This window comes from Mesocricetus auratus, unplaced genomic scaffold, assembly GCF_017639785.1.
Source record: "Mesocricetus auratus isolate SY011 unplaced genomic scaffold, BCM_Maur_2.0 Super-Scaffold_15014, whole genome shotgun sequence".
NCBI classification, from domain to species: domain Eukaryota; kingdom Metazoa; phylum Chordata; class Mammalia; order Rodentia; family Cricetidae; genus Mesocricetus; species Mesocricetus auratus.
In genome coordinates this window covers 64,324,581-64,337,594 of record NW_024429186.1, presented here as the reverse complement: position 1 = coordinate 64,337,594, position 13,014 = coordinate 64,324,581, and the positions used below count along the sequence as shown (strand labels likewise).

The 13,014-nt window shown below is 44.2% G+C and overlaps 1 pseudogene; it reads left to right on the top strand.

The window, feature by feature from the left end:
• Positions 1–11,181: 11,181 nt before the first annotated feature.
• Positions 11,182–12,041, top strand: LOC121139495 (annotated as a pseudogene).
• Positions 12,042–13,014: the final 973 nt, after the last annotated feature.

The following is a 13,014-nucleotide window of genomic DNA, read 5'->3' as shown; positions in this document are numbered from 1 at the left end:
TTCTTCAGTTTTTGTCTCCTGCATTAATACAGAGGAAGGACAGTGGAAGCGAGAGCTCGGTCAGTAACGTGCTCGCCTCACCGGAATGAGGACCCAGAAGATCTCCCAAACCCACACTTAAAAAACCCAACTTGGTCCTAATCACATGCTAAGGAGGCAGAGATAGGCAGATCCCAGGGGCCTGCTGATCAGCCAGCCTAGTCACTCCAGTGAGAGACAAGGTCGAGCAGCCTACAGAGGACACAAGATGGTGACCTGCGGCCCCAGCTTGTTCCCCAGTGGCCTGCTCAGCCTGCTTTTTAATAGCACCCAGACCACCAGCCCAGGGGTGGCACAGTGACCTGGGCCTCCGACATCAATCACCAGCCAAGAAAGCATACCCGAGGCTTGCCCACAGGTCAGCTCTGGTGTTGGTATTTTCTCAATTGAGATTCCCTCTTGGAAAATGACCCTAGCTTATATCAACTTGACATAAAACAGCCAGTCCAGGCATATTGGGGATGTGGGAAGGGAGCAGAAAGATAAGAAAATGCCCTAGAGGGGGTGAATGTGATAAAAATACTCTATATTCGCATTTGGAGGTGTCATAATGAAAGCTAGTGTTCTGTACAATCAATGTGTTCTGAGGTTACACTTACACTCACACACTCACATATACACACACTCACAATATACTCACAAAATATTCTCTCTCTCTCTCCCCAACACAAGGGTTTGGCAGTTATCCAGAGAGCAGAACATACCAAGTGCCCATGGATAAAGAGCTATACCAAAAGTAAAAATAAAATTAGAAATAATTATAATGGCTTACTAACTATCATTTGTCTAGAAGTTTACAGGTGCTTTCATACTTTGTAGGATTGTACAAGTATCAGATAAGATATCTGGACCAGGGCTTGAGAGATGGCTCAGCAGTTAAGAGCACTGGCTGCTCTTCCAGAGGACCTGGGTTCAATTCTCTGCACTCATGAGGTAGCCCACCCCCTTGCCCCTCACCCCAATCTTCTGTAACTCCAGGACCAAGGGATTCAGTGCCCTCTTCCAGCTTCCTCAGACACCAGGCATCACAAACATGCATGCAGGCAAAATATCCAAACACACAAATATTTGTTTTAATAAATTAAATTGAAAAGCTGTCTGAAGCAAATGAGGGGAAAGTTCTAGTTGTTTCCATTCCATGGATTAATTGAATGAATGTGCACCACTTTCTATGTTATACATGGTATACAGTTCAACTCCAAAAAGCCTGGGAGATTAATAGGAGTACCGTTCCTCCTCAGGCTTAAGACCCACAGAAGCCAAGGACCCTTAGCACGCAGGCAGTCTTCACACAGCAAGCTGCAAACTCCCTGGACAGGCATCTTTGAAAGATACTAGTTTTGGTGTCTGCTCCAGAAAATTCACTCACAATGTGCTTTGTTTTTGTGGGACTGAGGACAGGCACGGGAGGACTCTTTGTTCTAGCTCACTTACTTGAGAGAATAGGTGTGTCCTGTGACCGCTTTGGAACCTTTCGCTATATTGTGAATGGGTGACTGAGGGTTTTCATATAACCACCCTCCACCATCAAGTGCTGATAACTAAAACACACTGTGTTGTGCTTATCACACTGGAACAAAAAGCTGCCCTTTTCGACAGGGACGATAACTGAAATAAAATATTTTCTGAGTAAATATTTGTGGTTTGCCAAGTCACACAGTCAGCTTTCATATTATGCATCAAAACAGAAAGCCTTTTCCAAGTTTAAAAAAATCACAACTATTTTGTAAACAAAACATTAAGCAAGCATGAACTTGAGCATCTCCGAAGGTCAGAGCTGAGACTTGTCTTTGATGACTGATTCTAAATCCACTCATTATAATTAATGAAAAATAGCACCAATATGTGACTGGAATTTCTTACATAATAGGTAATTCTAGAGTATTCAGTTTTTCTGATTATCTGTTGTAAGAAACTTCCACCCAAAATAATTAAAGAGTGAAAAATAAAGACAAACACTGTCCAAGCCGACCTCATCAACGGATCTAGGTGAAAATTCAGGAAGAGGGACCAGGACCAGGGGTACACAGACAGTGCCCAGCCTGTGTAGTATGTGGAGTCCAAGGTTCAACACATACATGCAAATTAATTAAACAAAAATTAAAAAAAAACAAAAGGAGGTAAGGAACTCACTACTGACAAGAGGATCTTTAGGTTCACTTAACTGTCACTGTTTGGGTGGTAGGTAATTATAGTTACATGAAGACTGATTCTTGATAAAATTAAGTATCAGGAATAAAATTAATAAAAGTAGAAGACAAGATAATTACAGGGCTCATGCAGCCAAAGCTCTGAGCTTGCAACCACCTCCATCCTTGCGACCAATTTTTCCTCCCTCCCTCCCTCCCTCCCTCCCTCCCTCCCTCCCTCCCTCCCTCCCTCCCTCCCTCCTTCTCCGCTTAGTCTGGTGCCCATTATTCTGGTAGGATAAGTTCTTTCCCTCAACAAAACAATTAACCCTTGTCTTTCCAAGGAATCTCTCATTCTCGAATGCTTAATGGACTCTTCCTTTCGTACTTTTTAATTAGCACACAAAATTATAGGTTTCATTAAGATGTTGTCATGCATATGTATCATGTACTTTGCTAATGATCACTTCTCCATTAAACTCTCCACTCCCGCTGACCTCCTTTCTTCTTCCAAACGGTACCCCTTCTACATATGTATTTCTAATGAAGATTCCACATGAGGGGGAAATGTGTTGTTTGTCATTCCAAGTCTGGATTCTTTCATTGAACATGATGATCTCAAAGCCATCCCTTCGTGATAAGGCAAGAGAAAGAAATGGAAATGATACAAATAGGAAAAGAAGTAAATTGACACCTATTGACGTTTAGATAATATGATCCTACACTTAAAAGATTGTATCTTGCTGGGCGGTGATGGTGCATGCCTTTAATCCCAGCAAGGGGAGGCAGAGGCAGGAGGATCTGTGCAAGTTCGAGACCAGCCTGGTCTACAAGAGCTAGTTCCAGGATAGCCTCCAAAGCCACAGAGAAACCCTGCCCCAAAAAACAAACAAACAACAAAAAAGATTGTATCTCAGATTTGATAAACATTTTCAGCAAAGAAGCAAGATATAAAAATCAGTATTTTTTAGGTTGGCCCCAGAAGTCCCCAAACAGCAGGCTATTTCTCTTCATTGTCCACCATAACAAGAAGGAAAGACCCTGCTGCTGAAAACACCACACGCTTTGGTTAGGGACACTTTCAAACTGAGCAGGAAACTAAGCTGGCTAACACGGTACCAGGATGTGCTGCCCGCCACTGGGAGAGGGAAGACATCAGTAATCTCACCCAGCACTGGGCTCTGTGTGCTACAATACTGACCTCTCAGGCAAGATGTGTCCACTGGTAACATAGCGTCACTGCCATTCTGGGGGTAACTAGTAACTTCCTAATTAGATTTGAGACTTGCTTCTCACGAGGGAATTCATGCCTGGTACTGTAAACCTACTATTGTTGTTTTGGCTAAATGATCATTCCGTCAAACTGTCTTCTAATTGCTTATGTTTATACCCATATTTGTGCTGCTCTCAACCTTAGTCAGAAAAGTGTCAGTAAATACTGAGTGGGCAGTATTTACTGCAGACTCACAGCTGGTCTAAGTGTCGAGACCATATGACTTCTCCTCAGTCCTAAATGGCAGATTTGTATCAGTCCTTTTCAGGCTCAGGGAAGATGGTAGAAGATGGATCAGAAAGAATGTAAGAGCCAAGGATAGGAGAAACGCTGTGAACTACTGTCTTCTAGACATGGCGTGGACCAACTCACAATAACTATGGTTACCTGCAAAAGACCCACACAGACCAGAGCAATCAAAATCCCAGCAGAGAAGAGAGGAGGACTTAAGAGGTCCTTCACCCAGCTGAAGTTGGCTGTGGATGGCTCCTAGAGGAGGCAGTCATTTTTCTTTGGGGCATGGCCACTGGCAGGTTGCCCATGCCAGGGTAGATTACCCCACACCTGTACGGGGGCGGTGGGGGAGAGCAGCACTTATTGGATTAAGTGGGTGATTTTTTTTAAAGGAGGAGGACGATAAAGAAGAAGAAACAATGGAGTCAGGAGAGGAATGTGCTGGGGATATCTGGATTGGGCTGGAGGGGTACATGCTGAGAAAAAGGAAGGTGTTGGGGATATCTGGATTCGGCTGTAAAGAATAGTGATGTGACATTCGCAGGAAAATTGTTGGAAACTGAGATCATTACATTAAGTAAAATAAGCCTGACTCAGAAAGGCAACAAACATATTTTTCTCTCATATGTAGGATCAAGATGTAAATATATATGTGAATGTGTGTGTGTGCGTGTGTGTGTGTGTGTGTGTGTGTGGGACATGAAAGTATAAGGGGAACTATAAAAGGGAAGAAGGGAAGAGTTCTAAAGAGGGAGCAGGATAATAGGACAACGCAACAGGAAAGTAGGAGAGAGTGTCCGGGGTAGGGAAGGGAGAGGCCATCACCTTAGTGAGGGGTGATGAGTGAGGATGAATAAAATTAAAATTCAATTAAATATGTAGGAAAATTTCACAGTAGGCATTATTTTGCATGCTAACTTTAGATTGATTAAAAAAAGAAAAATCCAACTAATTTTCAAAGAACTAACTCATACAATGCACAGAAAGGGCCACTAATACAGCAAAACTGGCCAAGGATTTTTCTGCAAAACTGAGTTGTCAGTCACCCCATGGTGTGTGACCTGCGTGAAGTCACAGACATGAGAATATAAGAGAAATACAAACCCCAACACAGTAGAGTTCAGACCCAGAAACTGGAATTTAACTTGAAGAACAGGCTTTCAGAGCATCGATTTATTCAATAGCAGGGCGCTGAGTCAGACTCTGAGAAAAAGAAAAATAAAGGTAAGACAGGAAAGTTTCCCACACTCATGGACTGACAGACCCAATCAATATCACGAAAACATCTACATGATTCAAAATCAATGCAAGCACCATTAAATCTCCAATGACATTCTTCACAGAAATAGAAAAATTCATCCTAAAATTCATATGAAATCACGAAAGGCCACAAATAGCCAAAGTCACCGTAGAAAGAGGAGCGGTAAAGAAACCAGTATTGCAGTCTGCAGTACACGACAAAGCCACAGTGAAGGCAGCATGATACAGGCACAGAGCAGACATGGAGATCTGTGGAACCGGGCAGAGGACCTGGATATACACTCAGAGCTACGGCCGCCCTCATTCCTAACTCTTAGACAAATGGAGCTGAGAGAATCGCATGTCCACATGTAGGAGAGTGAAACTGGATCCCTGACTCTAACCCTGTACAAAAATGAATTCAATGTGGATCAAAGACCTTAACTGAAGGCCTGAAGCAGCCCAGGAAATGTCAGCAAGAGTTGACAAACAGACAGGCATGAAGTTAGCTGGTGCTTTGAGATCTCACACCAAGTGTTGTTCTTTCAGAATGTGGTGCCCACCCCAAGATATGGGCTCTGCTGTACGATGCAAGTTATTCTGTATTCTCTCCCATAGCTTTATAACCACACATCCCCTGGGCTTCCTCGTCTGGTGCTATCTTTTCTCCTAAATGACAAACTCCAGGATCACATAAAGCCACGCCGTTTGTCCTGACTCTGTATCCAGGACCAAGCAACATGCCCCTGAAGTGGAATGCCTTTAATAAATACCTTTGAGTGAATAAGAAGTGAGATGTAAGCTGGGCATTGTGGCTCACACCTTTAATCCCAGCACTCGGGAGACAGGCGTAGTTCAAGTCCAGCCTGATCTGCATAGTAAGTTCCAGGACAGCCAGAATTAGACAGTGAGACCCTGTCTCAAAAATACCAAAAACAAACAAAACAAAACAAAAGAAATGATATGTAGGAATTGTCCAAAATCACCCATTACCTACAATGCTCCCTGCCCTCAGGTAACTATGAGATGGAGCTAACCAAGAGCTTTGGAACTGATGATGGTGAGGTACCACAGCGTGTCCATTCTTGATCATCAACAGACACACACTGAGGAAACACGTCAACGCCAACCACTATGCACTGTTTACAGTATTTGTTCAGGTTACTTTGTGGATGAAAAAGCTGATCCATTCTGCGTAAGCAGAGATTGAACTATATGACAAAAATATCAGGTCTGTCACCACCCAGTTGTGTCACTTGTGGAATAAGTGATCTAACTCCCTCTCATTTGCCAATCCTATCTTCCACGTCTGTAGAACTGTAATGTCACTTGACTATAGCTGCTCTTTGGGTTTATGAGAGTCTCAGAGACATCTGGATGACTGACCTCTGATCAAGTTTGACAGCTCTAAGTTAGAAAATAATGTGGATAGACTCTGCTAGACAGAGAAGAGTGACGATGGCAGAAGAGGGAACACTAACGCTTGAGTGTACCCCATTTCCTCAGTCTCTGTGCTCCCGTATATAACACCAAGGCTGATGAGGTGCTCCGTGAGGAGGATCTGATTATGAAGAAGCATCCAGGTTTAGAGGCAGGTGAAAATTCCACGCAGTGAGCAGTGAACCCCACAAGTCCCCACAGGAGCCTTGTTCCCTCAGACTCAATCACAAACAACAACAACAACACCCTGGGAATGGAGGGGGCCCTATGGAGTTCTGCACTGCCTCTGTCATTAGGAAGCATTCTAGCTCCCTACTGTGTGTCCCAATAGTGCTTTCTTCTGTCTATGTCCTGGGGGTAACTATATTCTTCATCAATCAGAACCTTCAGTTGATGTTTATCAGCATAGTAGTAGCTTCAGTTCAATTGTGCTTGGAAGAAATAAAATCACTTCACGGGTAGGAATTGTCATCAACTGTTCTCAAAGCTGAATTCAGAGTTTGCTGTGCTTTCTGGGAGCAACAGATCCCACACAGGAGTTCCACTAGATACAGGCAGATGTTGCCCCTACCTGCTTTTGTCTAGAGATGCCATGATCTCTGAGAACGTGGCTTATCTACAAACCAGGTATTCGATAACAGGAACATTTTCTTTCAAGATTGCTGAGTGAGCCGGGTGTTGGTGGCTCACTTCTTTAATCCTAGCACTCAGGAGGCAGAAGCAGGCGGATCTCTGTGAGTTCGAGGCCACCCTGGTGTACAGAGCAAGTTCCAGGACAGTCGCCAAAGCAATACAGAGAAACCCTGTATCGAAAACCAAAAAGAACCAAAAAACAAACAAACAATAAAACCCAAAAGACTGCTGCTGGCAAAAGATAATGGGGAAAGAATGTAATGTCTGCCAGTACAAAGATGGCGATAACGAAATATTTGAACCTGGAATTAGGTACCCAAAATTTTAAAAGAAGTGAATTAATTCTAAAACTCTGTATCCAGGAGAAATATCTTATGATGAAAACAATATAAACTTATTTCATACTGGCTTAGACAGTAGTAGCAGTTGGCTACTGCAGTGAGAGCGTCTTCGGGTAAAATACGTATTAGGCATCACTCATAAAGGCTTTCCTACCGCTCCTGCAGCTCTCTTGGCTGGTCCTACTTGCCCGTCTTCTCTCATTATTACCAGGTGGCTGCCAGCAGCTACTTACATCCTCACTCACATCCGCAGAAGACCAATGGGTCTTCACACTGTGAACAAGAGTCTTCGGCTCTGGGGACCCTTGCATTTTTTCATGTCCCTGGACAAATGCCATGCACTGGACCATGTAACCAGGGAGCCTGGCAGATGGGTGTAACACTCAGGAAAGGGTGGGTGAATGGTCCTGTGAACACTGCCTTGTGCACCATGGTGACCAGCGGATGCATAGATGACGAGACTCTGCAAACCTTGGGTGGGGTTTAAGGAAAATGTGTACATCTGAGCAAATGAGGAACTCAGAGTTTCAGGTTTCTTTACTAAGCTTACACACAAGAAAAAGGAGGGGTGAGGTGGCTGCAGGGACCGACTAAGCATCGCTACAGGAGTCCCAAGTGCAGTCACTGCTCAGGAAGAAATGCCACTCCTGCGGGCCGTCCCATGGAGCTTAGGCTCCACTGTCACCAAGGAGACCATGAGATGTCATCTCCTGAACATGACACAGTCAGACCTTCCTGTGAGATCCTGTCACTAAATAAGTCAGGAAAAGCTGAGGAGAGCTTCCCAGTGCTGGAGATGTTTTTAAAAAGCAAAGATCCTCACTCTGGTTTTGTATGAAAAGCTAAAGCCCTCCATCAATATCACCAAAACACTAGAGGAAAAAAATTGCTGATGTAATGGGGCTTAACTTAGAAGGTAAACCCCAAAAACTGAAAGGAAAACCAGGGGACACAAGGCAGCTGAGCACCTGGGTGCAATTTGCATGAATGGCTCATTTTTATTATTAAACTTCTCAGCCGGCTTCATAGCCAGAATGTCCAAAGATCTAAAAAACACAGTAATGTTGTCATCAGAAAAACAATCATTAATCTGACTGGTCCCTAGGAATTGTGGAAAGCAATGGGCATTCCTACCTTCCCTTCCACATTTCTTGGCATCCAAATTCTCTTCTTGAGAATTACCAACATCACATGTTCCTATGACCATCTTACAAATTTGCTACATTCTCACGAACAATCCCCGACACACCACATTTACATTGTGGCTTTAGGTGTGCTAGAGGGCAGAGTCTTGCCATCTGTAAAAGCTTCCTCAGGTAGACACTGTGTCACAGCAAAATATACCACTGGCCTAGGAGGGCTGAACTCTGTTACCCTGGATGTGAAAGCCCATTGTTTTAGGCTTCTCTTCCATTCCAGATTTCCTGCTGACTTTGTCCTTGGCTCAACTGTGGCTGCACACACTTGTTTAAAGAGCCAGAAAAAAATCAGAGTGCTCTTATAATGTTAATGTGAAGTTCTAGAAGAAGCCTGACAGTTTCCCCTAGGTCAGATATTCATTCCTATAGGCAGGGGATGGAGCTGTCAGTTACTGGGCAGGTCTAGATGATGGTGTGTTGTTTATGACTTTTAAAGCTTGCCTGAGGATTCAGAAAGCAGTCAGTCACAATCCATAAAGCCACACATGCCTTTAATCCAAGCAGTCACAGGCTAGTAGATGGTGGTACACACCTTTAATCTTAGGACTCAGAATTAAGAGATGGAAGATCTCAGTGAATTCAAGAAAACCCAGATCTACACAGGAGTGGATAAGTCTAAAGAGAATAACAGCTCACACCTTTAATCTCAACATTAGGGAAGCATATAAGACAGAAGCAAGGTCTCAGAGACAGCACACAGAGAAGAGGCAGCAGTCTGATGTGTGGTGAGAGCTTGTGGAGATAGGATACCCCATTCAGCCTAAGATAGAGGTAAGACACTAATGACCAGCTGTTTTGCTTTTCTGATTTCAGCTTGAAGTTTGAACCCAAATAACAGTCTCTGGGGTTTTTTGAGTATGGGAGTTACACTGGAGTAAAGTAAGTCAAATCCATCTGAGGCCTAGGGTAGATGCCAGAGTTCTCGCCTCCCCTGGCAATATCAGCCAGTGTGAAGGGATTTTATAAAAATACCCCATGAATAGAAACCAGGAGACAAACACAGACTAGGTTTTGACAGTTCATCTCTGAGTTTGGCTCCATCCTGATGTTTTGGGCATCCTCTGTTCCTCATGATTTCTAGATGCCCCATTTAAAAATCTATCAAATAAAGGTAATCACATTGTCCTTTTAAATCACAGGGTACAGTATTGAAGAGATATGGAGAGAGTGAACAGCCTTGTCTTGTTTCTGATTTTAGAGGAATTGCTTTGAGTTTCTCTCCATTTATTTGATGTTAGCTGTTGGTTTACTGTATATTGCTTTTATTATATTCAGGTACGTTCCTGTTATCCCTGATCTCTCTAGTACCTTCATCATGAAGGGGTGCTGGATTTTGTCAGAGGCTTTTTCAGCATCTAGTGAGATGATCATGTGGTTTTTCTTTCGCAGTTTGTTCATATGGCTGATTACATTGATAGATTTTCTAATGTTGAACCATCCCTGCATTCTTGGGATGAAGCCTACTTGATCATTACTAAATGAGATCTTATTAAATGGTTTTCCTGAGCATTGCTGCTTTCTTTCATGATTAACAGCATATGACCTCGGTGAGCCAGAAAGTCCACTTGCCAAAATTTGCCCAGTGAATGCACCACCTGCACATAAAATGATGTGTGTTTAATAACATTCCTGGCTAATTTGCTTTATTGTGGTTTGTTGGTTTCTCCTTTTTTCATTTTTTAAAAATTTATTTTAGAAACAACCTTGATTCACATGTCAATCCGAGCTCCCTCTACCTACCCTGCTCTCTGGCCAAACAGTCACCCACCCAAGACCCACTCTTATGTCCAGGGAGGGTGAGGCCCCCCATGGAGGATCTCCATTGTCTGTCATTTCATTCAGGGCAGTGCCTAGGCCCTCCCCTATGAGACCAGGCTGAGAGAGCATCCTTGATTGTGGGATGAGCACCCAAAGTCCATTTGTATGCCAGGGATAAATACTGATCTACTATCCAAGGCCCCACAGATTGTCCAGGCCTAGTCACTGACACCCACATTCAGGGAATCTGGATCAGTCCCGTGTTTTCCTCTCATCAGTTTGGGGTCCAAGAGCTTCCCCTTGATCTGGTCAGCTGTTTCTGTGGGTTAAACCAACCCACTCTTGACCTCTTTGTCATCAGTCCTCCCTCTCTGTCACTGGGTTCCAGGAGTTCAGTTCAGTGTTTAGCAGTGGGTCTCTGCCTCTGCTTCTGTCTGTCACTGGATGAAGGTTCTAGGATGACACATAAGGAAGTCGTCAAACTCATCATCAGGGAGGGGCATTTAAGGTAGTCTCTCACTATTGCTTAGTTTGCCAGTTGGAGTCATCCTTGTAGATTGCTAGAGATCTCACTGGTGCCAAATCTCTCCTCAAACCTATAATGACTCCCTCTATTATGGTATCTCTCATCCTGCTCTCCTCTATCCTTCCCCCTTCTCAACCTTCCTTCTCCCCCATGTCCTCCAATACCTCAGAGTTAACAGTTGGGAAAAGGTTTTTCCAATCAGACATAGTTTCTTGAGGACCTATTTAAAAATCTGTTAAAGATATTCACATTGTCCTTGTAACTCACAGGGTGAAAAAGAAAAGAATAAACAAGCAATAAAATAGAAAGTACTACTGCCTGTAGACTTGACCTAAGAAGCATCGCTGAGGACCCTCATTTCCCTGTCATCATGTCTAAGTCGGCATCACCCAAGGAGCCTGAACAGCTGCGGAAACTCTTCATTGGAGGGCTGAGCCCCGACACAACCGACCAGAGTCTAAGAACCCATTTTAAGCAGTGGGGGACGCTGACCCACTGTGTGGTGAAGAGAAATCCAAACACCAAGCGATCCAGGGGCTTTGGGTTTGTCACCTACGCCACCGTGGGAGAGGTGGACGCCGCTATGAAAGCGAGACCACACAAGGTGGATGGAAAGGTTGTGGAAGCTAAGAGAGCCTTTTCTAGAGAAGATTGCCGCAGACCAGGTGCCCTCCTAACTGTGAACAAGATCTTCGTGGGTGGTATTAAAGACGACACGGAAGAACAGCACCTGCGAGATTACTTTGAGCACTACGGGAAAATTGAAGGGATTGAAATCGTGGCCCACAGAGGCAGTGGGAGAAGAAGAGGATTTGCTTTTGTCACCTTTGATGACCATGACCCTGTGGACAAGATTGTTATCCAGAAAGACCATACTGTGAACGGCCACCAATGTGAAGTGAGAAAAGCCCTGTCAAAGCGACAGATGGCTAGACTTCGAAGTGGCTCAGGAAACTTTGATGGTGGTCGTGGAGGTGGTTTTGGCGGCAATGACAATTTTGGTCGAAGGGGATACTTTAGGCGTGGTAGTAGATTCCATGGAAGCCGTGGTGGTGGATATGTTGGCAGTGGAGTAGGCTATAATGGAGTTGGTAACGATGGAGGCAGTTTTTGGCAGGATCTCCCGTCCTTATGGTGGTGGTGGCTAATACTTTGCTTAAACCAGCAAACCAATATGGCTGGGGTGGTTCCAGCACCAACTGAGGCTATGGCAGGGGCTGGAGGTTCTAATTAGTGGACACAAACCTTAGCAGGAGAGGAGAGCCAGACAAGTAACAGGAAAGCCACAGGTTGTAACCGATTTGTGAACTCAGACATGCACAGTATTGGCTGGGCCTAGTTGCTCCAAAGAAGAGATGTGTTGGACAATACTCATGTGTATGGGCAAAACCCCCAGGACTGTATTTGTGACTAATTGTACAGCCGGTTACTTCAGTTTCTGTTCTGTGGAAAGTGTAAAGATTTCCAACACAGTGTCTTACTGTAGACTTTTTTTACCCAAGCTGTACATTACTGACTGTAATATCTGATCATGATGCTGAATAAAATGTGTCTTTCAAAAAAAAAAAACAAGAGTGCTAATACATTAAATTGTTGTCAGCTCTGCACCATCAAATACTTCCAAGTTTTAATTTGATCCGCACTGCAGAAGGACTTGAGAGTGCACAGATCAAGTGTCAATATTGTCATCTAGGGTCAATGCTCCTGAGTGGATGGATCTGTGCTTTCTCTGTAGCTAAGATGCTGCCTGAAGTCCCACAGGCTGTGTGGTCATGAGGGAAACACAAGAGAGACAGCAGGTGGGGCAGTGCCAAGGACTTAAAAAAAGGCAGGAAAGAAAAAGAGACATAGAGAACACAACAGGAACATTGGCATGCCCCTAATTCTACCACACAGAAGGCTACAGCAAAAGAAGGCCATGAGTTCTAGGCTAGCCTGGACCATGTAGTCAGGCTCCTGGAACCCAGGTAAAGGAGGAGTGATGAGCAAAGGAATCAAGACAGGGCTGGTGAAACCCACAGAGGAAGCTGACCTGAACAAGGGGAAATACATGGACCCCAGACTAATGACTGAGAGACCAGCATGGGACTGATCCAGGCCCCTCCCCTTCACGAACCTGGGTGTCACAGAGGAGGCCTCGGCAATCTATGGGACCTTAAAGAGTAGACCAGTATTTATCCGTAGCATACAAAAGGACATTGGG